Source organism: Hyla sarda, chromosome 1 (assembly GCF_029499605.1).
Source record: "Hyla sarda isolate aHylSar1 chromosome 1, aHylSar1.hap1, whole genome shotgun sequence".
NCBI lineage: Eukaryota > Metazoa > Chordata > Amphibia > Anura > Hylidae > Hyla > Hyla sarda.
In genome coordinates this window covers 45873498-45898948 of record NC_079189.1, presented here as the reverse complement: position 1 = coordinate 45898948, position 25451 = coordinate 45873498, and the positions used below count along the sequence as shown (strand labels likewise).

The window sequence follows — 25451 nt, the reverse complement described above, 5'->3', positions numbered from 1 at the left end:
AAATCACAAATAACAAAAAAGTAGTGGACAGTCAACAAACTGTGCATGCCAGCCCCCAAATGATAAATGGTACAATGCGATGAATGTTACTCAGGGAAGGAGGTGCAAGGATGTAATACACAGTTCACTAATATACAAACACAGTGGACGATCCACAGACGGAGGGAGGAGGGAAAGTGTCCCAGTCAGCCCATGTCCAATAGAGAAGCCCCACGCGTTCCGTCACAGATGTGACTTCCTCAGGGATGTAGTTGGATACAGAAGCTGGATACAGAGCACTCAGCACTCCCATAGAAAATAAATGGAGGGTTGGTAGAGTATGCCCACTACCACTCCATTCAGATGGATGCACTGTTCTGAAGATCACGTAGGGCCGGCAAAGTTTATACACTATATAGACTTTGCCGAACCTCTTGTCCTCCTTCTCCTCCTTGGTATTTTATCATCCCAATTTTATTTCTCCCATTTAGCGCCATAAAACTGTTTTCCTCTATTTCTTCGGTTTATAATGGACTTGCTAAGATTAAACACAATTGTCTCAAATGTGAGGCCCCAGCCCAAAGAACGCGAGGTGTGATAAGATTTAAGGGGGAAATATCACCGAGCTCTTCATGGCAGCTGTATGCAAAATATTCCTCCATGGTTCAAAGTTTCGAGCAGCCTTGTAACTCAAGCTGCTATTTTTAACTAGCGGGCTACACTACCTTTTATTGCTGTAAAGCCTGTCTTTTTTACTTAGCTGCTTTCCCGGTGTCAGACATACTGACTCCACTTAATAAACTCACATACAGTACAGCATTCTTAAAGGAACAGTGACACATTAATGAGTTATTTTAGCGGAATTGGAACAAGGCAGAAGTCACAATAGTCTCGCTGTGGTCAGTGCTTTTTTTGGCAGTGACGTCTCCGCTGGCAGATGGAAATATAAATTAGAATGTACTTGTCTGGAGAGAATAGCTTTTGTAAGGAAAGATTACCTTTCATGTGATCAAAGTGTGTACTGTTCTCACTTCAGGTCCAGGACATCACTGAATCAAGTACATTAGTGTTACTGTGCCTGAATAGGTTTTTCTTCTTTCTTGAAACACTCAGAAACAAAGTGTGCGTCCATTGCCAAGATATATTAGCTCACAGTTAATCGCAACGTAACTACTTAAATCAACACAGTGGATGTTCGCAGCACAATAGTCCCCCCCGCCTTCACCTCCTCCATTGCATTTGGCAGCGTACTCTGTGCAGGAGAACAGTGAATAAGGAGATGGGTGTCATTGATTAACACCGTCATTATAAAACATAGGGTCAGTCCAGGTAGGACGGGTGTAAGAGAGTTGGCAACGCGCTTCGGTGATTTAAAATGTAACAGTTTTGTTTATTGGTCGAGTGCTGAAATATTGTCTTGTGATGAGTATGTGTCATGAATTTGGTCTAGACGGTGACGTGTACAAAATTTCAGTTCTTCACAATACTCTAGGTATACAGTGCATTCAGAAAGTCTTCAGACCCTCCAAATTCCGGCCTTTACTGGGGAGAGGCTTCTTTCTGGCCATAAAGCCCAGGTTGTGAAGGCTGCAGTGATGGTTGACACTTCTGTGTGCATCCTGTATGACGTTCAGACTTAGGTCTGATTTTCCTTCCAAGAAAAGGATCATGGTTGGAATACTAAAAGGAAACCAACTTCATGCAGCTAGCACCTTGGTTAGGCTGGAATTCCACTTGTTTTTTTTGGGGAAAAACGCCAAGAAAAACGCCAATTCTGCCGCATGATGGTTTTTTAGCCAAAAAATGCTGCGGCCTGATGTTAGCTGTAAATCAATGAAAAAACGCAAAGTTCTTTTTCCACTTTGCGTTTTTCAGTTTGGCGTTTTTTCACTATTTTTCAGCAAAATCGCAGCATGTTGAGCCTATGGTGTTTTTCCCCCTGAAATTGTGGTGTTTTTCTCCCCTTACTTGTGCCAAGTAAAACGCCATGTGGGTTTTAACTTTGGCAATTTTGCAGGCGGTTTTTATTCTTTTTTGGACTTTAGCAATAGTGATGAAGATACCTTTTTAATAAAATTTCATAGGGTACCATAAAAAAATTATAAGAAAGATACAGTAGTGATGTAAAAAATTGTGTTTAACTAAATGTATCTTTTTTATAATGAAATTTGTATTAATTTTTAAACAGGTATCAATTTATGTGTGCGGGCAGGGCACTAAAAATGTAGCCGGCAATAATAAAAATGTAGTGTGCGTGTGTTTTTCCCTTTTTTTTCTTAATTTTTTAAATTTTTTAGGTAGTACTATTACTCCCAGCATAGAACACACTGTTCCATGATGGGAGTATTAGTGCCAGTACTAATTGACAGATCGCCCCGGGTCCATTGCGATCCTCCTGTATAATGTATAGATGCGACCAGCCGCTCTTCTATGGTCCCCTGCACTGACGTAAATATACACCTATTCATATTTCCCGCAGAGAGCTGTGATTGGCCAGATGGTTCTGTGGGAAATAGGAATAGGTGTATATATACGTCAGTGCAGGGGACCATAGAAGAGCGGCCGGCCGCATCTATACATTTTACAGGAGGATCGCAGCGGTTGTCAGGAGTGACATCCGCTGTGATCTTTCCTTAACTGCAGGTACTACTGCTCCCAACATGGAGCACACTTTGCTCCATGCTGGGAACTGTAGTAGCTGCATTAATAGACAGATCGCAACCGGTGTCAGAAGTTACACTTGCTGCGATCTGTCTATTAATGCTGGTACTACAGCCCCCAGCATGGAGCAGAGTGTGCTCCATGTTGGGAGTAGTAGTACCTGCAGTTAAGGAAAGATCATAGCAGATGTCAATCCTGACACCCGATGTAATCGTCCATAATATAGCAGAGATGCGGAGCGGCTCTATGCAGCGCATGCATCTCTGCACTATACTCCGGCCAGCCAGCGATATGAATAGAACATCACTCATTCATATTTCCCACTGAGAGCTGTGATTGGCTGCAACCATCCGGCCAATCACCACTCTGGGCATAAAATATGAATGAGTGATGTTCTATTCACAACCCTGGCCGGCCGGAGTATAGTGCAGAGATGTAAGCGCTGTATAGAGCCGCTCCGCATCTCTGCTATATTATGGACGATCACATCAGGTGTCAGGAGTGACACCCAGGGCGATCTGTCTATTAGTACAGGTACTACTACTCCCATTATGGAACAGTCTGTAGTACTACCTAAAAAGGTAAATGAAAATAGGGGAAAAAAAGTGAAACACACACACTTGCACTGGCGTTTCTTCTGTCGTTTTTTTCTGGGGAAAAAACGCATGAAAAAAAAAAAAGTGGAATCCTAGCCTTATGGATTAGCTCATTGGTCCATTGGAACAACAAGCTAATGGTGCTGGCCAAGGTGTAACTAAAGGTTCTTGGGCCCTGATGCAAAAGCTTGACACACTTGATCAGTCAGTTTATTCTGAAAGAATCCAAAGAAAAAGGACCGCATAAAGGCTAAAGTGATAATAGTGTTTACTGGATGATGTTGTACTCAGAGCACAAAATTTTTTTTCAAGCATATCAGGAAAGTATGTACAGCTCAGCCGCCTAGGATCAGCCCGGAGAATTCGACTCCCCACTCTAGCTCCCCACTCCAGCTGGCTTAGGCAGAATAAATAGGCAGCTAAGTATGGCCCCCATAGACTTATATACCTGTGCACCACCTTCTGCAGCCATTGCTCTTTTCTATATTAACTTATTGCACTTAATCCATTCTGTTCCAGGTTGGCAGGTAAGGCATATAGTTATTTTGGCAGCAGTATGCATGTCCCAGATGGACTACAAACACCAGCCATTGTCAGACAGAGGAAGATTTTGGCAATAGCCTTACAAGACGGATGACACCCAATGCATTTCTGGATTGTTGTAAGGCACATTCAGATATATTATAATTTAATAACCTACAGAAGTGACACTAGAGTTTGTTTCTATATTATTGCTTTATAAAAACCCAAAAGGATCTGTGATGACAGCCGATGTTCAGGTCCAGAAATATGTTCCCACAAACCTCTCGATATTATAAAAAGTACATCAGGGGGCAACACTGAGCACTGGAAGAAGTCATCCCCAGTATAAAGTGTGCTGCATATAGTGCTCCTGAGGAACAATGGTAGGGACAATAGATGCCATTTTTTAATGTCTCCCATTTCAAATATACTGATATATATTAATGGAATCCGGGTTTGGGGGCTCTGCTTGCTCAGCTCTACTAACTATGTATCTATGTTAGAAGGATCTTTTGCCAATAAGCTGATTTTAAAGTGTCTCCCTGCTGGGACCACCAGAGATCAGGTGTAATATGTGTGGGACAGCAAGTGTTCAGTTTCCCTACAGCGCCACCATAGGAGAAATTGGTCAGTACACAATTGATTGATTTGAATAATCCAGCTATCTTCCAAGCAGAAGCCTCCATAGAAGCATATATCAGCATCTTAAAGGGGTTTTCCAGGATTTGTTATTCTTTTTTTTTTCAAATTCAAAAAGGTTTTTATTCAGAAAAAATTAGTGAACATAAGAAAAGACAAGCAATACAATAACAATCAAGCCCTATGGCCAGGTGAGGCCGGGTATACAGAAGGCTACAAGTCACAACAATGTAGAAAAACATAAGCAGAAGCAGGTGCACCAAGCAGTCCGCAAGGTACGGAAAATATAGAAAGAACGTGACAGAAATTAGGATAGAACCGTGAGCAAGTATACATTTCAATAAACCATAGAATGAGAAGATCAAAATCAATAGCTGCTCATCAGATGCACGTGCATACACAAGCAAAATCTTAATTCAGGGGGAGAACTATTGAAAGTGAAGAAAAAACAGGAAGCACACTCATACATCGTAACACATAGAAAAGATCCCAAAGAAGGAGAACACAAGAACGTAGAGAAACAGAACATACAAAAAAAAGAGGGGGGGTGGGGAGCCAAGAAGGAGGGAGGGAGAAGGAGAGAGAACACATATCCAGAGGCTGCAGAGTCGGGTTCAGTAATGTGCGGAGGGACCAGACAGCGAACAAGAACCCGCCAAGAGGCCAGGGGCAGAGGGCTAAGGAGATGCAGAAGAGTGAGCCATGCAAGCTGACCCTCCTCATGACATGGAGCTATAGCGCCCGGACGAGCAAAACTCGCCCCAGGGGAGCCAGGTGGCACCTACTCTCTCCACGTCGGCAGGGAGAACCGCAAGCAGTTCCTCCATACGACGGGTCTGCGCTACCTCGGTCAACCATTTCTCAATAGTAGGAGAGTCAGGAGACTTCCATCGCTGGGGTATAACTGATTTGGCCGCCTGGAGGAGGTGTCTCATTAGGGACCGTTTATACCTCGCCTGCGCCATAGGAAACATAAACAGTAGTGTAGCTTCCGGAGTGTTGGGTATCCGCACCCCCGTGACCTCCGCCACCACCCGGAGAACCGCGCTCCAGAACTGAATCAATGCCGGGCAAGCCCACCATATATGCATCATTGTACCCTCCGTAGTGCCACATCTCCAACACGTGTTAGGTACGGAGGGATACCAACGATGCAACATCGAGGGCACTCGGTACCACCTAGATAGAACTTTGTAGCAGGTTTCCTGGGATTTCGAGGCGGTAACCGCTTTGTGTGTCAGATGGAAGCAGAGAATGATTTACCCAATTAGGTTTCCCAGGTCCGACAATACGCCGGAAGGGAGCGTGACCTAGGGGACAGTAATAGTCCATAGATCAGAGAAATGGCATGCCCAGGGTAGGAGGAGGCAAGACAAAGGCATTCAAAAGGTTCCAGCGGGCGGTGAGCTCTAACCTGGGACAAGATTGAAGAAAAAAAATGACGAAATTGGATATAAGCAAACGGTGCTCGTCTGGAGGATGGTCTCTCGGCAAGCAGCTCCTCTAAAATCTTCATCCTCCCCTCTGTCACAATGTGCCAGAGCCTAAGAGGTTTTGTCAGGGTGGCCCCAAAGAAGTCGCCCCCCGAGAGATCACCAGGCGGGAAAGATGGGTTGCTAGACACAGGAACCAGTGGGCCCAGGCTATCAATCAGGCATTCCTCACCACCCAACGCATGCAGGGAAGCTAAAGTGTGACGAGTGGAAAACGAAGACGGGAACATTTCTAGACGGGAGGGGGACCAGGTCCATGGCAAGGTAGCCAACATTCTTGTGGAGAGATCCTGGGCCAGTCGTACCCACAATTTGGAATCCAGGTTATGCGTCCAGTCCAAGACACGGGCATGTACACACGCCAAAAAGTACAGGCAGCAAAAAGGAAATCCAGTCCCTCCGGACAACTTAGGTCTGGAAAGAAGGATACGATTCAGTCGAGGGCGAGTCGAGGACCAGACGAATAAACCAAAGCATTTACGCACCGAGCACCAAAAGGAGGCCGGAATATGTATGGGTAATGTCTGCAAGAGGTACAGCAAGCGGGGCATAAGGGTCATTTTAAGGATGCTCATCCGACCAAACCAAGTGAACTCCCGCCTATTCCAGTCCGATAAATCTGCGTGAAAACGCGCTAGCAAGGGGGAAAAGTTGAAGGAGAACAATTGGGAAAGGTCAGATGAGATCCGGGTCCCCAGGTACGTTATCCCCCCAGAAGGCCAGGCGAAGTGAAATGCTGAACTAGGGAAGCTTCCACATACACTGGCAACGAAACACCCAGAGCCCCGGATTTAGAGAAATTGATTTTAAAATTAGACCAAGCTCCAAACTCAGTGAGCCTGCACATCAGGTTGGGTAAGGACACCATTGGATCAGTCAGGTAGACCAGAAGGTTGTCGGCAAAGGCCGAGCACTTATACTCGTGGCCACCCACCACCACACCATGAATATTGGGATCCAATCTAATAGAGGCCAGGAGATGCTCCATCACCAGGACATAGAGAAGCGGGGACAGGGGGAACCCCTGTCTGGTACCATTCTTTATATGGAAAGAGGAGGACAAGGTTCCATTAATTTTGAGGTGGGCCGAAGGGGAGTGATAAAGTGCCATGATTTTTGCGCTAAATACAGGGCCTAACTGTAACGATCACACTCTATCGGTCCAGCCAAGATATTAGAGAGAGTGTGATGGTGCAAGGGTTAAAGCCGCCAGACCTCTGGGTATCCACTACTAGCCCCAGCAAGTCACCAAATTAACCCTTAGATAAACGTGTTTCCACCAGAGTTGCCTTCAGAAAGGTGAGCTCATATATTTAGAGATCAAAGACCAGAGCTGATTAATTGAACATTTAATCTGATAAAAGGTATCACAGTGCTAAATATATAAAAATACAGGAACAAATGACATACAGGTATAACAATATATAAAAGAGTTTAGAAAACAAAAATGAAGTTCTTACAGCATGATGATATAGCAGTCCATGAGAGTGAGTTCCAGTTGTTCTTAGAATGGTCTTTTCAGCTTGTTGCACAGCATTGAACACCCATAGTCTAGCATTGTTAAATATTATATATCTGCCTTTTTTGAGGGAGACTCCATTCCCCCCTCCCCTCTGATCCCACCAGGGGGGCATCTCTGTTCCTGGCCCTCTTATCTGGTTGATTATATGATGGGACCAGAGTGTCCCTTACATCCTGCTGCTTCAAAAGAGCCTCTGACTTCAAAGGAGATACAAACAAACAGCCAGACCCCCAATAAAATGCAAAACACAAAAGGACACACCGTCCGAATGACCTCTTACCCATGTCTTGGATAATCCATCACACACAGTTATAATACACATATAGTCTTTTAATAATCAGGCCTTGGGCCTGACACTAACCCAATACGATGCAGGGTTTGCGCCAGGGAGGACCAGGAGATACGATCAAAGGCCTTTTCGGCGTCTAAAGAAAGAATCATTAAAGGCAATTTAGAAGACTTGGCTTGATGAATAATATCCACAGTATTGATGGTATTATCCCTGGCTTCCCTCCCCGGCACAAACCCCACCTGATCCAGATGGACTACTTGGGGAGGACAGAGTTCCATCGGGTCGCTAATAATTTAGAGTAAATTTTTAGGTCTACATTTAAAAGAGAAATGGGCCGGTAACTACTACAAACTTTACGGTCCTTTCCGGGCTTCGGGAGGACCACGACGTGGGCCTGGGAAGAGGAAGCAGGAATAGGTTGAGAAGGGGAAACTGAATTAAATGCACTAAGCAGAAGGGGGGCTAGGTGATCAAAAAGGGTTTTATAAAATTTAGACATGTAACAATCTGGGCCAGGGCTCTTCCCCCCCGGAAGGTCCCGAACAACACGTTCCAGTTCGTCCCGAGAGAAAGGAGCCTCTAGGGCTTCAAGCACTTCCGAGGATAAGGAAGGGAATGGGGAGGCGGGATAGTGCGAGGGAGTGGTGGAAGATGGGAGATTATAAAGATCAAAGAAGAAGGACCGGAAGGTATCTGCGACTTCATTAGTAGAGTGGACAACGTGGCTAGCAGGGGTGCGGATACATGGAATATGCGATTTTGCAATCCTAGAACGCAGTGCTCTAGCCAGCATGCGACCACTTTTATTCCCATATTCATAAAACCTGCTACGGCCTAACTGAAGCCATCGCCCCCAGGACTCCTCAAAGAGACTCTTCACCTCAAGTCTAGCCAACTGCAGGTCCCTAAGTACTGGTTGGGAAAGCGAACTTTTGTGTAGCGTTTCAAGGGAGGAGACCGCAAGTAGCGCTTTACGAAAAAAGCCTGAGCCTTGCCCTTCTTAAGGCGCGACCCGTGTTTGATAAGGACCCCCCGTTGGATAAACGGGCTGGTAGAGTCCCCTGCGTAATCTCTCACAAAATCGGCAACAGTCAATGTCAGGTAAGCCAGACAGGGCGGATCTAACAACAAGAATTCATTCAATCTCCACGACCAGGCCAACTTAGTCAGGAAAGGTAGATGGAGAGAACAATAGACGGGGCGTGGTCAGACCACAATATGTTGCCAACCGAGGAGGAGACCACCCAAGGGAGAGCATTGTGCTGGACCAGAATATAGTCCAGTCGACAGTAAGATCCGTGCGGGGAGGAGAAGAAACTATAATCTCTGTCCAGAGGATGTTGCAGGCGCCATATGTCGCCCAGCTGAAGCAAAGCCAAGGCCCGCTTCACACGTTTGATGGCCGCATAGGACAGACTAGAGCGACCCGTGGAGTTATCCATAGTAGGGTCAAGGGTTAAATTCAGATCCCCGCACAGGATCACCGTCCCCCGGACCAGAGGCAGGGCCACGTCAATGAGATTGACCAGGAAGTCCACTTGACCCTGATTAGGAGCATAAGCATTAATGATAGTAAACGGACTACCGCTCAGCAATAAGGACAAGATGATATGTCTCGCATGCGCATCAACTGTAACATCAAGAACCTAGTGAGCTAAGGACCTATGTATACCTATGGCCACCCCTTTAGTGTGAGCCAGCGGATTATTGGCACAAAACCAGGTTGGGTAATGCCTATAGCTATTAAGCGCTGGCGCATGGCCCGATTTAAAGTGGGTTTCCTGCAAACAAGCAACTTGTATCTTACGTTTGTGAAGATGGTGAAGGATTTGGGTTCTCTTCGCTGGCGCATTCAGTCCCTTCACATTGAACGAGGCCACGTTGAGATCCGCCATGGGGAGAGCAACAAGCCGTAGCTACCACCCACTTAGCACTAGAGATTCACAGATTAGCAAAGCCGCAGCCCCTGGAGAAGGGGAAAGGACAAACTAGAGAGAAAAACACTAACCAGACAAAAGAGACAAAAACAGCCACTCACCGGATGTCACCAGAGAAAAAAGAAAAGACAAACCAGAGAAAAGGGGGCAGACAAGACAATAGAGACAAAAAGACAGGCACGCACCAGAGGAGAAAAGGAGAAGAAAGGGGAGGTAGCAGTAGTAAAAAACTACCACGGCACCAACTAAACAGGGTGTGGTACAGGACCAAGAAGACCAAAGTCCGAGAAAAAAAACCCGGAGAGGTCTCCAACCTACGAGGGGAAGGTGGAAAGCAAAGCAGCAAGAGGGGAGCCGAGCCCGACACCACGAAAAAAGGGGGTCAACTGGAGAAGGACAAATGGAGGAAATACCAGGAAACATGAGACAATAATAATGTGAAAATAAAAGGGGGAAAAGGGAGAGAATGAGGGGGCAGAATAGGGCCCAGACTCAGAAAAGGTGAAGGCAAGAAAGTAAGGACTAGAGTCATATGGTAGCAATCAAATCTCACTTAAACCTGCGGAGAAAGAGAGAGAGAGAAGACAATCAAGAGGAATAAATCCAATATGCATCAATAAACAATTATCCCAGTCAATCATCAGCAGCCTGGTCAGCCCTAGAGGAGGAAGGAGCAGATTCCCAGCGTGTGACCCATTTCTGGCGGCAGCAGCCCTGTGAGGGAGCGCCTGAACGGGCCTGTTTGGGGGACCGCTGGGGAGAACGTTGCAGCTGTCTCTTGGGTGCAGAGGATGCAAGCGTGGGCCAGTCTGGAAGTGAAAGGGGAGGAATGTCCAAGTCCTGCAGAAAACCTGGCAAATCCTCCGGAGATCGCAGGGTGTACGTTCTGCCCTCCCTACAGACCAGGAGGGCGAAAGGAAATCCCCAGCGGTAAGGAACGTCTCTACCCCTAAGAACCTCAAGAAAGGGCTTCAGAGCTGCACGTTGGGCTAAAGTGTGTCAGGAGAGGTCAGGGAATAATTGGATCTCAACATCTCTATACAGAATACGCCGCCTCGCTCTGGCAAAGCGTAGGATGTCCTCTTTAAGTGCACTCTACAAATAACATCTCGGGGGCGACTGTCATCAGGATTTGGAGGCCGTAGGGCCCGGTGAGCACTATCCAGCTCTATGTGGGCATCTAGCGGTCTGTCCAGGAGATCATTGAAAATTGCCAACAATGCTGGGTACAGTTCATCAGGGCCAACCTTTTCCGGTAGACCACAAATACGGATATTATTGCGTCTGTTGCGGTTTTCCCCATCATCCAAATGCTGTTGCAATACAAAAAGTTGTTCACCATGTCTCTGGACCGTATCCTGTAGAGTTTTAACAGTAGCAGATGTAGTATCCTGAGCAGTCTCAATATCCGACACTTTAGATGATAGAGTAGACACTTGAGAGCGGAGATGAACAAACTCCTGTCTGCACTCCTCAACCATTTGTTTAGCCATAATTGAGAAGTCCTCTTTGATGGGTAAGGTGGCAAGCAAGGAGTGGAGGTCCGCCAAGGTGATCGGCCTATCAATGCCCTCAGCAGGAGGTGGCAAAACTCTAGAGGGCCCCTGAGCGCGAGGCATAGAGGGGCAATGGGACGGGTAGTCCATGGCAGGGGCACGGAAGGGAGGTGGGGTTCCTTGAAGGCTTGGGGGTAGGGCCCCATCGGCCAGGGCAGCAGGCATTGCGGGTGGAGCAGGAGAAATGGGTCCCAACCCAGGGCTGATCACCGGAGTTGGGCACAACACAGAGGGACCCCATGAGGAGCCCGAGGACCATTGAGGGGATGGCGTGCCCCCGCATACTGAGGACCCTGTGGAGGAGAGGGCCGGGTATAGAAGGCCACCATCAGTGAGGGGCAGGAAAGAGGCAATGAGGGCCATTCCATGGGGGCCAGCACAGGGCCTACAGGGGGGGTCCCTAGAGGCATATGCCCGCAGTCCCCTACATCAGCATGGGGGGTTATGATTGCAGGGCCCCACGGTGGAGCCTGAGCCCCAAGAGATGCAGGCCCCAGTCCCTGTGGAAGACTCTGCAGGAGAGAGGAGGCATCCACTCCCCCTTATGACTCCCCCTGGCTGCAAGGACGGGGGTTCTGTGGGCCAGCAGCCTCCAATTCAGTAAGGCCCAGGGCCGGTGGGGACCGCGGCATGCTCACCTGTGATGTGGGGGACGAGGGTGCGGCAGAAGCAGCGCCGCGATCCACCACTAGGCGGGAATCAGGATCCGGGGCCCGAGTCCTCTGTGTGGGCGTAGTGAGGAGCTTCTCTTCCGGCACAGTGCAGGCCGTGCAGCGCCTCCTGGCGTCTTCCCGCCGCGGCAGCGGAGGTACAGGAGGCATGTGGACAGCGCTGCCAGAAGTCTTCTGCGTCCCCGTGGAAGGCACAGGAGCCACATCGCAGGACGGGACCAGCCCGGCAGGAGAAGGAGGCGACCTGCCCGCAGGTCTAACTTCCGGAGCAGGAGAGGCAGGTAAGGAACCACGCGCTGCCGCCATTTTGGAGGGAGGCAAGGAAGAGCTTCTCCACAGCCGGGAACGGGTGAAATACCCAGAGATGTCCGTCTGGGGGGATGGAGGGCGAGTCCTGGAGCCTTGTAGGGACTTTTTGTGGTGTTTCCCCTTGGTCATGGCTGGTGTAGCAGGGTAATGCAGGGTGCCAGGCTCGGAGCTCACAGCGCGTGCAGCCTCACAGCTCCATGGCTAGCCACGCCCCCCAATTTGTGGTTCTTTAAGGTGAGACATGGCCAGTAAAGTTAGTCTAGTTACAAATATACTTCCCTTATTTTGGTTTGGTGGCTGGTATCAAATTTCTTTGTCTTTCTTCCCCCCCCCCCCCCCCCCCAGAAGTTCATATTCTGCAGCCTACAAAGTGTTGTCTGGGACCTTTCCCAGTATGATGTACAGTCCTAGACAATACATCACAAGTCATGCGCTAAAAGGGGGCTTGGCTGCTTTGTCTGATGTGTGTCAAGCCAGCCCCCTGATGATGTTAACGGCACACATGTGCGTACATTCATGATCAAATAGATCCACAGTTTGTGTGTCAGGTGATGTTGGGCAAGTCATGTGATCCAAGGTAGCGTGGCTGTACTGCAATGGGTGGGGCGACCGATGTGTGTGAGGGGAATAAGTCACCTCCCACCTTGAAACAAAGGATCCTGGGGACTGTAGTCTGAGGGAGGCCATGAAAACTGGAAGTAGCCAGTTCCTAAAAAAAAGCCAGCAGCGTGATGGGGGACACAGGACATGGCCATTTACCACCAACCTGAGCACAGATCCTTGGTTACCATGTCTATTACTCTGTGACACTTACTCACTAAAGTCCCCTAATGTAATACAATGGCAAGCAACATACGAGACAAAATAGTGTACAATGTTGAGTACAGCCCTGGTATGGCAGTCCATGTAATGCACAACTGAAGCTGCTCTTATAGAATGGTTCTTCAATTGTGGCTCACAGAAAGATGTCCCAAGAAGTTGACCCCATACCCATGACATCCATATTACCTTATATGACATAGGCACAGCAGTCATCTTTATTTACAACTCCCCTAGGAAGTTTCTATTTGATAGAACTTGCCTTCCGAAAACAAAAAACTTCTTTGTCGATAAGGTAACTGCCATCTAATCTTTCCAAAAGAAGAGAAGTACTTTGCTATTCCTCTCGGGATCCAGGAAATAGCAGTGAATATACCTCTATACTGTGACTAGTAAGTGAGAACAGCACAGCTTCTCTGCTTCTTTTCTGAATAAACTGTTTTCCCTGGGACACACATCAAAATGTTGACTTCAAGAGAAGGAAAGTTTCAGTAAGTTCCTTGTGGGACATGCCTTCCGGACAGGACAATTTAATCTTTAATTAATCTCACCACGACCATGGGCCAAAGTGGCTTACAAAGGGGCCTCTAATGGCTGAGCAAGGGGAAATGGAGCATGAAGGGATTGAAAGGAGGCTAAACACCTAAATGTACATTTTGTACATTCAGAGCTTTTACCTATGAAGAAAAAAAAAACCTTTCTACATAGACCCCACATTGAATATATCACAAACCTTAAAGCTCTTACTAAATCAACATATTGGACATGACAAAGTTCCTGCACTTTCCCTTAATCTAGATATAGGGTCAATGATTAAGAAAAAATCACACTGCACATGATTTGCATTTAAAAATTCTTCTTTTTAGTAATATAAACCATCCGGTTATTAATTAGTGGTATTACAAAAATATTCACCCAAAGTGCTCAATGAATAGCGCGACAGTCCGTTTGGTCCCCGGTTAATATTTCACCCTTTTCCGGGCCTTCCAGAGTCCATGAGGTTCACCTTCCTCTCACAAAGGAGAAGCCACAAATGAGCGCCGTACACTTCTGACATTTCGGAGGCCACGCCTTCTTTCTCAAGCGCTTGGTTTATATTACTAAAAAGAAGAGTTTTTAAATGCAAATCATGTGCAGTGTGATTTTTTCTATATGTTTGAACACGGACTGAGCCTCCGTTCATTAAGTCGCATGATATACCCAATGTGCAGATATATTGGTACTAACATTTATTATATAGGGTCAATGATGGCAATCCCAGTAATAAAAACACAGGGAAACAGACACGTGTGGGTTGGGGGTGTTTGGGCCACGGACCGTCACACAAGGTCATTGCAAGAAGAGTAAAGAAGAATAGGAGGATCAGCAGCTATTTGAATAGATGCAAAATATATTTTGGCCATACTACAATATACTACAATTATTTGATCCCCTGCTGATTTTGTACATTTTCCTACTGGCAAAGAAATGATCAGTCTATAATTTTAATGGTCAGTTTTTTTGAATAGTGAGGGACAGATTTCAGAATTTAAAATCCAGAAGACGCATTTGTAATAAGTTATGAGTTGATTTGCAATAAGTACTTGTTCAAGCAGCAAGATTTCTGGCTCCCAGGTGTCTTTTATACAGAAAACTATCTGAGATTAAGAACACTCTCTTCAAGGGAGTGCTCCTAATCTAAGCCTATTACCTTTAGTAAAAACACCTGTGCACAGAAGCGAAAAACTCTCCACCCACCATGGCCAAAACCAGAGCTGTCCATGGATGTCAGGGATAAGATTGTAGACCTACTCAAGGCTGGAAGCGGCTACAAGACCAATGACAGACAGCTTGGGGAGAAGTTTACAATAGTTAGTGTGATTATTCGCAAATGGAAAAAACACAAAATCAGTGTCAGTCTCCCTTAATAGGGGCTCCATGTAAGATCTCACCCCATGGAGCTTCAGAGACCATGATAACAGTGAGGAATCAGCGCAGAAATACACAGGAGGATCTTGTCAATGATCTCCATCATCTCCACCATAGTCACCAAGAAAACAATTGGTAACACACTACACTGTGAAGGACTGAAATCCCGCAGCACCTGCAAATGTCCCCCTGCTCAAGAAATCACATGTACAGGACTGTCTGAAGGTTGCCAATGAACCTCTGAATCATTCAGAGTTCACAGTTTCTTTATACGTAATTCCGTTTTCATTAACTTAATTTTAATAATGATAGTGAGAGGGAGAGGGAAAGAAAGAGAGATAGAGAGAAAGGGGAGAGGAGAGTAAGCCGCTGCCAGACTTCTCTGATGGCAGTTGAAATTCAATACGCCCAATTATTCTTTCCCCTGACACAAGTTAGGAAGCCAGCATATTCTTTAGATGTTGGTCAATCTTGCCGAAATTGACAGGTCCAGCTGACATCTACAATGACCAGGAACTGTGAGAAAACTCTGTATGTGCTTGCATTAGGAATACCCTTACTAGACACAAGACAGAGAGCTTGTTCTACATAGCAATTTTAAAGGGCCAGTCAAATGTCCTTCAAGAGAAATCTCCCCATTAATCCTCTGTGTACCCCACCTTGAAGAACAGCTGTTGGGTGCAGCCCCATTCAATGAACATTCCATAGTGAATTACACTCCAGGCAGTGGTTTCTCGGTAAATGAATTTGCTTTCCAATCTACACGTCGTACAAACCAACTAAAGGGAAATCACATACATCAACTAACTTCTAATGGCACTTTTACGGTACAGTGAATATAAGTGTCAAGTGCGAAATAAAACAATAATCTCTTCCTGGCAGCGTTGTGTTATCCTGGAAGTAGCTGTGCGGGCGGCGTTACATAATTACAAGCTTTGCGCTACAAGGTAGAAATTGTTAATACGTTTTCAACACAGGTTTACATTACCTACACGGATCTTCAATTTGTAATAACATCCCCTGCACTGAACCTTATTGACTTGTGTGTCTTGCAGAAATAAAAAAGAGCTTTTGTTCATTGTTTGGAGAGAAAATGCCTTGAGCCGTCTATAGAAAACCACACAATCATTAGCTAAGCCACTTTCAGCTTCTTCGTGGGGGCTGCTTGCCAACATTCCCCAGCAGGTGTCAAATAGCACCAAATAGGAATAAGGACGCAAGGGAGAGGTCCTGCCCAAGTGCCCGCCATGGCCGAGGTCTCCTGTGGTATTCTTCACTTTGGATAAAGCACCACTTAATGCTCAGTCATTAGGCAGGATACATTTATGTGAAGGAGTGCACAATGTATCAGGATGTTGGGAAAGAACTGGTAAATGCCACCTGAGTAAACCTTAGAGGGGTAGTCCGCTGCTAGACATCTTATGCCCTATCCAAAGGCTAGGGAATAAGATGTCTAATCGTGGAGGTCACTCTGCTGGGGCCCCCTGCAATCTCCCGCAGCACCCAGCGTTCTTAACAAACGCCGGGTTCCTGCAACAGTGGTCGTAACGTCACGGCCACACCCCGTCGTGACGTCATGCCATGCCCCCTCCATTCATGTCTATGGGAGGGGGTGTGTTGGCGGCACACCCACGACATAGACATGAATGGAGGGGGCATGGTGTAACGTCACAAGGGGGCATGGCCGTGATGTCATGATCACGGCCTCCGGCTCCGAGCGGTTAGAACAAAATGTTTAAAGGGGTACTCCTCTGGAAAACATTTTTTTCCAAATCAACTGGTGCCAGAAAGTTAAACAGATTTGTAAATTACTTCTACGGTAGTGCACCTAAATTCTTGTATTGTATTATTATAATTGTTACACATCCACACTGTTTATATGTTGTAGGATGCCATTGTGGCACTTGTAGTCCTTTGCAGGCATCCTCCATTGTATGCATTTTATGCTGGGGATCGCCCTTAGCAACAGACCACAAGGGCAGGATCTGCTCCCCCAGTATAAATGCACAACCGCATTTGCGGTTGAGCACCTTCTGTCATTTGAGACCACGTCTTTGTTGTTGTTTAAATCTTATACTTGGAGGTGTGTAAACTCCACATTTAATGCACCTTGATCACTATAAAGGCAGCATTAAGGTGCACCTGTGAGGCCGGCAACATATCAGCCAACTTGGGTGGGGCTTATAGTCTGCCTCCCTCCTCATATTGTATGTGTGCCCAGTCACACTGGAGGTAACTGGGAACAGGCTGTGAGTCGGCCTAATGCTGCTGTATTTGCCCACTGGCCCCTGGTTTTGCTTATCACGCACAGGTAGGTTTAGTGTTAGGTCCCGTGCCACTTGAGAAACCTTGGCGTTGGTGTGCGGGCTCAGGTATGTCCTTCATCTAAGCATATACAGGCGAATGTCTCAATTTTAACATCAGTTTTGAGGGTTAGCCAATGTCATTGTATACATCTACCACAGTAGTGCACCACAATTATTGTATTGTAAATGACTTCTAATAAAAAATCCTTAATCCTTCCATTACTTATCAGCTGCTGTATGATCTACAGGAAGTTTTTTCCTTTTTCCTTTCTGTCTCACCACAGTGCTCTTTGCTGACACCTCTGTCCATGTCGGGAATTGTCCAGAGCAGGAAAGGTTTGCTATGGGGATTTCCTCCTACTCTGGACAGTTCCTAAAATGGACAGAGGTGTCAGCAGAGAGCACTGTGGTCAGAAAGAAAAGAAATTAAAAAATAAAAGAATTTCCTCTGTAGTATACAGCAGCTGATAAGTAATTTACAAATCTGTTTTACTTTCTGGAACCAGTTGATTTAAAAAACATGTTTTCCAGTGGAGTACCCCCTTAAATTCACTGCAACAGCACCCACTATCAACTATAAACTAACAGTATTCATACATTACAATGCATTGAATGGTTGAAAAAGTAGAGACATGAGCATATGATTTATAAATGGTGTATAGTGGAGAAAAGTGAATGAGCCAGCACTTCATGAACTTCACTTTTTGATATAGGAATATTCTTTAAAAAAAATACAACAGTAAAGTTGCAGGAATCTTGGCTACAACTTAGAATCTATCTGTAACATCCTCATCTGTCCTGAATCCTGCATCATAGTGTGGAGCTCTGGACCAATCGTATCCGACGCCAGCGCTCACCCCCCTCAAAGCAGAACAGTTCACTATGCAGGCAACCCCTGTGATAGAGGCTCTTCCCATCATTAGCTTTACTGCATTATCTATGTCTGACTAATCTTCTTGGCTCCTGTTACTTGACCTTCTGCCTGTTTTCTGACATTGCATTGTCTGTTGATTTTGTACTACGTTGCTGTCTAGGTTTTACCCTTTGGTTGTTTCCTAATGTGGCATTTGCCTTTGGATTTTGTTCCATGCTACTCTATAGGTTTGACCCAAAGCTTGTCCTGACTATGTCTTTGCTTTTGACCTTGTACCTTATTTGCCCATGTGTTTCGGACCTGGTTTGTCTGACTATTTTGATTACTCTAATACTCCTGCATGTAGTCCAGTGTAGGGACCGTTTCCAGTTAGGGGCCACCATTTAGAGTGGATTGCCCAAAAAGGTAGGGCAAGGCGTTTGGGGCAAGAGGTAGGTTGCTCTTTTCCCCTAATTTGAAACGTGTCAGACTAGCATCCTTTTCCAGCAGCTGTTCTATTTTATCTGTTTTGTCAGGCTATCTATGGTTGTCTCAAGACTATTCCTATATTAAAAGGGGAAGCCTTTGAAGCGCTGGCTTAGGCACTTTTGTTGATTTGACTATGGGAGTTGAGCTGTGCACTGAACAATGGGGAGCTGACTACCTTGCCTTCTTTTGCTTCAGTATGGCTGTGTCTGGGGCAACAACCAATGTCTATAAAAACACAGGGTCATAAGTCTGGAGTGGATGTTTAGAGTTGTGACTTACATCGATGAATTGGAATGCCAATTGTGAACCAGACCTTCTAATTTATTAGTGTCTGATCTAATAAATGCACTTTTTGGCTGAATGGGCAAAAATTCCCACATAAACACTCCAAATGGAAGTTTTAATAAGTACATTAAGTACCAACTTCCTATTAACACAAATGGTTTTAAAATGGGGGGGATGATTTATCTAGAATTAAAGTTGCTGAGTTGCCCATTACAACCAATCATATCGCTCCTTTAATTTTTCTGAGGCCTTGTTAAAAAATAAATAAGTGATCTGATTGGTTGCTATGGCCAACTCAGCAACTTTTCCTCTAGACAGGTTTTGATAAATCTCCCCCATGATGTCTAATAAGCTCGAAGAGGTAAAAAATGATATCAGGGGTCCGCATACTTTTGGCCTTTTAGTGTATATATTGGTACCTATTTGTAGTTTGAATATTGACGTCTACAGACTTAACACCAATGATTCCCTACCATTTTATCATGTGGAACCCCTTCAATTTTTTTATGTACCTCAAGGAAGTTAGCCCAGCACCATATATTAGTGATGAAATTTGTTCACCACTATAAAGGTGATAGGTCTTCCAACTGTTCAAATCCTTCTAGGAGACCCTGCAGGGAAAACTGGTCTACACAGTAAGTAGTGATATATACAATATGCCTTATATAACACTGTTCATTTATGTAGACATCACCTAGCATTTATTTATGTTTTTTACCTTAAAGGAAAAATGTTGGTACCTCGAAGAATCACATGTGAAAATTGTGGACCCCCCACAATTTTATGCAAAGTAGGTTGTCGTTCAGCTCACCACCGCCGCCTCCTTGCACGGACTTGTGTGGACACCACGTACACAGTCGAAGTAGAAAGAGATTGTCCAGCACTGTAAGCAAGATGCAAAGGATGATTTATTGTAAAATCTGACAGCAAACAGCAACAGGGATCATGAAGTGACGCGTTTCAGCGACCTTAGTCGCCTTAGTCACGACTGAGGCGACTAAGGTCGCTGAAACGCGTCACTATCCTATACTATTCTATCCTATATTTTAAGTGGACATATAAGTAACATGTGACCAAGTATTATCGAAAAATCTCCAGCCATTTGGAAGTTCTGCAGTAACATATTTCCCATAGACTTTAATGGGACGTTAAACAAAAACCAGACAAAATGGGGGTGGGTAAGGGTTAAATCACCTATCCTATGTTTGTTGTTGACATATTAGTCACATGAGTACCAAGTTTCATGTTAACATCTTAAGCCATTTGGACGTGATTCTGGAACACACACACACATTGGGGGGGATTTACCAGAACCTGTCCAGAGGAAAAGTTGCCCATAGCAACCAATCAGATTGCTTCTTTCATTTTGCAGAGGCCTTGTTAAAAATGAAAGAAGCGAGCTGATTGGTTGCTATGGGCAACTGGGCAACTTTTCCTCTGGACAGGTTTTGATAAATCTCCCCCATTGAGTTACCGTATTTATCGGCGTATAACACGCACTTTTTAGGCTAACATTTTTAGCCTAAAGTCTATGTGCGTGTTATACACCGATACACCCCCGGGAAAGGCAGGGGGAGAGAGGCCGTCGCTGCCCACTTCTCTCCCCCTGCCTTTCCTGGGGTCTAGAGCCCTGCTGCCGTCCCTTCTCTCCCCCTGGCTATCGGCGCCGCTGCCCGTTCTGTCCCCCTGACTATCGGTGCCGGCGCCCCATTGCCGGCGCCGATAGCCAGGGGGAGAGAAGCGGCGCTGACAGCCAGGGGGAGAGAAGGGGCAGCGGCACCCATTGCCGGCGCCGCTGCCCCGTTGCCTCCCCCCATCCCCGGTGGCATAATTACCTGTTGCCGGGGTCGGGTCTGCGCTGCTTCAGGCCTCCGGTGTGCGTCCCCTGCGTCGTTGCTATGCGCTGCACGGTGCGGCGCATGATGTCAGGGGGAGAGAAGGGCCGGCAGCAGGGCTCTAGACCCCAGGAAAGGCTGGGGGAGAGAAGCCGGCAGCGACGGCCTCTCTCCCCCTGCCTTTCCTGGGGGTGTATCGGGGTATACACGGGATTGATTAAAAATAGATGTCAGAGTGTTGCTTGAACAGTGAGAAATAACCAGTGGGGGACCCCCTATCTGATAATGTAACTGTTTTAGCGGCGCTGCAGCCTGCCGCAATGGCAACACTATGACGTGCGACTTAAAATATAAGCACAGCCACCCCCGACATGTTTCGCTGTTGAGACAGCGTTATCAAGAGGTAATGTGGCTACAATGTGACCCAAACATCGGCGGGGCTATTTATAAGCTGGTGTCACTCATCATCATTAGTGGACCGGTCTCCTAATCCAATCAGGAGACCTGTAACGGACCCTTGACACCCCAGCCAATGCTAGAAGCCGAACCGGAACCCTTCCGGGTCAAGACCCTACCTGCGTACCTATCCTAATACCTGTATTTGTGACGTAAGACCAAGGTGGGAGTCTCACAACAGCCGTCATCACTGCGTGACCGGATCTCGCCTCGCGCGAGAGTTCGCCGCGCCTGCGTGGTTAGCAGCGCTGAATACTAGACCATTGCGCATGCGCCGAACTCGGCGCCGTACTGCGCATGTTTCCGGACTTAGACTCAGACCGCTGGATGACGGCGCCGTCATCCAGCGGTCTGAGTCTAAGTCCGGAAACATGCGCAGTACGGCGCCGAGTTCGGCGCATGCGCAATGGTCTAGTATTCAGCGCTGCTAACCACGCAGGCGCGGCGAACTCTCGCGCGAGGCGAGATCCGGTCACGCAGTGATGACGGCTGTTGTGAGACTCCCACCTTGGTCTTACGTCACAAATACAGGTATTAGGATAGGTACGCAGGTAGGGTCTTGACCCGGAAGGGTTCCGGTTCGGCTTCTAGCATTGGCTGGGGTGTCAAGGGTCCGTTACAGGTCTCCTGATTGGATTAGGAGACCGGTCCACTAATGATGATGAGTGACACCAGCTTATAAATAGCCCCGCCGATGTTTGGGTCACATTGTAGCCACATTACCTCTTGATAACGCTGTCTCAACAGCGAAACATGTCGGGGGTGGCTGTGCTTATATTTTAAGTCGCACGTCATAGTGTTGCCATTGCGGCAGGCTGCAGCGCCGCTAAAACAGTTACATTATCAGATAGGGGGTCCCCCACTGGTTATTTCTCACTGTTCAAGCAACACTCTGACATCTATTTTTAATCAATTGAGTGGGAATATTTTATTACACCATTAAAAGTTATATTTTAGGGGATATAAGAGGGGAGTTAGTGACTCCTGGGCTTCGGCCCTGGGGTTTGTAGTTATTGTGTCTTAGGACCCCTCATTCCCCCGTTTGGGTTTTTTTGAGTTTGGGGTATACACGGGCACACACACGCACCCTCATTTTGCCATGGATATTTGGGTAAAAAACTATTTTTACCCAAATATCCTTGGTAAAATGGGGGTGCGTGTTATAGGCCGGTGCGTGGTATACCCCAATAAATATGGTATATATATATATATATATATACACAAAGATTAAGTCAGCCAGCACTTTAGTTGATACCAAACTATTATATGGACCTGGCCTACAGGTGCACGCTACTAGGCTAGATATACAGCAACAGAAGAATGCAGCAGCACACTGCCAGCACAAAGATATACCGGATTTATCAGCCTATAACACGCACCCTCATTTTACCAAGGATATTTGGGTAAAAAATATGCACGGCGCGGCCCTCTGACATCATGCACCGCGCCGTTCAGCGCATAGCAACGACGCCGGGGACGCACGACAGAGGCCTGGAGCAGCGCGGACCCGACTCAGGTAATTATGCCACCGGGGATGGGGGGAGGCAACGGGGCAGCGGCGCCGGCAATGGGTGCCGCTGCCCCTTTTCTCCCCCTGGCTGTCGGCGCCGCTTCTCTCTCCCTGGCTATCGGCGCCGGCACCGATAGTCAGGGGGACAGAACGGGCAGCGGCGCCGATAACCAGGGGGTGAAAAGGGCCGACAGCAGCGCTCTAGACCCCAGGAAAGGCAGGGGGAGAGAAGCGGGCAGCGACAGCCTCTCTCCCCTGCCTTTCCTGGGGGTGTATCGGCGTATAACACGCACACAGACTTTAGGCTAAAAATTTTAGCCTAAAAAGTGCGTGTTATACGCCGATAAATACGGTAGTTGAAACATGAATATGCAGTTAAAACATGGAGAGCTATACAGCTATGTAATAGATGCAAATGTGAAACTATGAAATAGTGAGGCACTTAGCTCTCAAATTTGTCTCCGCCGGCAGTCAAATAGCTTGGACCGTCCCACCACGATATGGTGGCCTCATTGGGACGGACCCTACACTGTGAATATGCCTCTGTGTGAACAGTTTAGTAAGCATGGCAGGGTCTGGAACATCCAAGACACCTTATATACACACCTGATAGAGGTGGGTGGGGTGCAAGGCCAACATGGAGGTAGCCACTCCCCCGTATGTGCAATACAGACAAAGAATAACTCAGCCAGCACTTTAGTTGATACCAAACTATTATATGGACCTGGCCTACAGGTGCACGCTACTAGGCTAGATATACAGCAACAGAAGAATGCAGCAGCACACTGCCAGCATAAAGATATAGATGAAACATGAATATGCAGTTAAAACATGGAGAGCTATACAGCTATGGTGTAATAGATGCAAATGTGAAACTATGAAATAGTGAGGCACTTAGCTCGCAAACTTATTCTTTGTCTGTATTGCACATACGGGGGAGTGGCTACCTCCATGTTGGCCTTGCACCCCACCCACCTCTATCAGGTGTGTATATAAGGTGTCTTGGATGTTCCAGACCCTGCCATGCTTACTGAACTGTTCACACAGAGGCATATTCACAGTGTAGGGTCCGTCCCAATGAGGCCACCTTATCGCGGTGGGACGGTCCAAGCTATTTGACCGCCGGCGGAGACAAATTTGCGAGCTAAGTGCCTCACTATTTCATAGTTTCACATTTGCATCTATTACACCATAGCTGTATAGCTCTTCATCTTTTAACTGCATATTCATGCTTCATCTATATCTTTGTGCTGGCGGTGTGCTGCTGCATTCTTCTGTTGCTGTATATATATATATATATATATATATATATATATATATATATATAGATGTTAACAAAATCAATTTATTAGACTCAAATAAACATTGTATACACATTAACATCTTGTGCACATTTTGGAAACATACTCAATAATAATTGCTCTGAGTGTTCTTCATTCACCAGCAAGATGGGGACTTAAAGGCCACTCGTGCCACTTACCCCAAGATGGTTCAACACATTTCACCATTGGAATGTTTTTTTTTTACTTTGCCCTTAGCAGTGCAACACCTGACCCAAGGATACCCCCTTCAGAGAATAAACTCCTTTCCAGGGGACCTTACCAACAGGGATACACTCCAATGAAGCTGGGTATCATCTAAGCCCCCTTTCTCCCTTAAAACACTTTAAAAATTCCCATTCTTCTCATAGAGTTCCACTAAATCCCCCTCCTACAAACTCTGTTGTGACAAATGTCCCAGAATGACTCCTCCCAGACCCTGCCCTTATCACTGCTCCTACACTTCTCCCATCAATCATCATCTGACAAATTTAACGCCTACTTCCCCACTACTTCATCTTCAAGCCTGTCACATACCCCTTCCACTCCACATTTAGTCTGCTCAAGAGCTTCATTTTTTGTTTGCCAATGGTATGGTGCCTTTGGAAACGGCTAGTCATTTTCAGGTCCAAACCACTTATAGGAAAGAGGGAGGGGGGGGGTCACCTGATCAGAACCCTAGAACCTATCAAGGTTGTACTTCTAGGTTATACCTACCTATTACCTTGGAACCAGAAACTTCCATCTCTTTGTCTTGGCTACCATGCTAAAATCATGCATTGATACTGGATTGGCAGGAATTACAACCCATTACGCTTCGGATTATTGGAGTTTTACTGTATATTTCATTTGGCTGCAGTGAACGCGCTGGAGCTTTGCTTAAGTTGCGAATGGCAGAGGCAAGGAAGGAGGTGGATAAGGCAGAATGGCTTAGTGCAGAAAGGTGTAAATGATCGATGATCACTTTCCACCAGGAAATCTTAGCCCTTGCTGGCCCTGTTCTTCATCTATTATAATTCCACTTTTATTCAAATTTTACATTTTGGAAGAACCACAGGAACCAATGTGCTGATCTGTTAATCCTAAAAATACACACACAATTTGTGGGGCTTTTGGCTGTTGGTTACCTCTGAACACAGTGATGCAATGAGTTCTCAGATCCAATTATAGAGCAGATGGAGAGCATGTGTTGGTCTGTCTCCAGGAGCTACATCTCATAAAGGCCGGCCTGTCTGCTTCAATAACTTTAAAAGTGCAGATCGTAATTGCAGTTTCCTCTCTCTTGAATAGGCTTTACACTCCACTTACAGGAAGGTACGGAACACTTGTGCCCAGCTCTAGTGAACAAGGCACACTCGTGGAGACGAGCCTCTAATGGATTACTATGCCGAAACTCCTCGAAGACCTGAAGATATATTTACGAGGACTCCAGGCCAAGAATAATGTACAGATGTAGCAGAGGGGAACCGGCTGTTTACCTTCTTGAGTCAACAC

The 25451-nt window shown here is 46.4% G+C and overlaps 1 long non-coding RNA gene across 1 annotated transcript in view; it reads right to left on the bottom strand.

Annotated features, from left to right (window-relative positions):
* The window catches only part of LOC130300804 (uncharacterized), a 52269-nt gene extending 32593 nt beyond the window's left edge, over window positions 1-19676 (bottom strand). Inside the window, exon 1 of the long non-coding RNA XR_008851629.1 lies at window positions 19556-19676. This is a non-coding gene — a long non-coding RNA (uncharacterized LOC130300804). The remainder of the gene's footprint in view (window positions 1-19555) is intronic.
* Between the last annotated feature and the right edge of the window lie 5775 nt (window positions 19677-25451).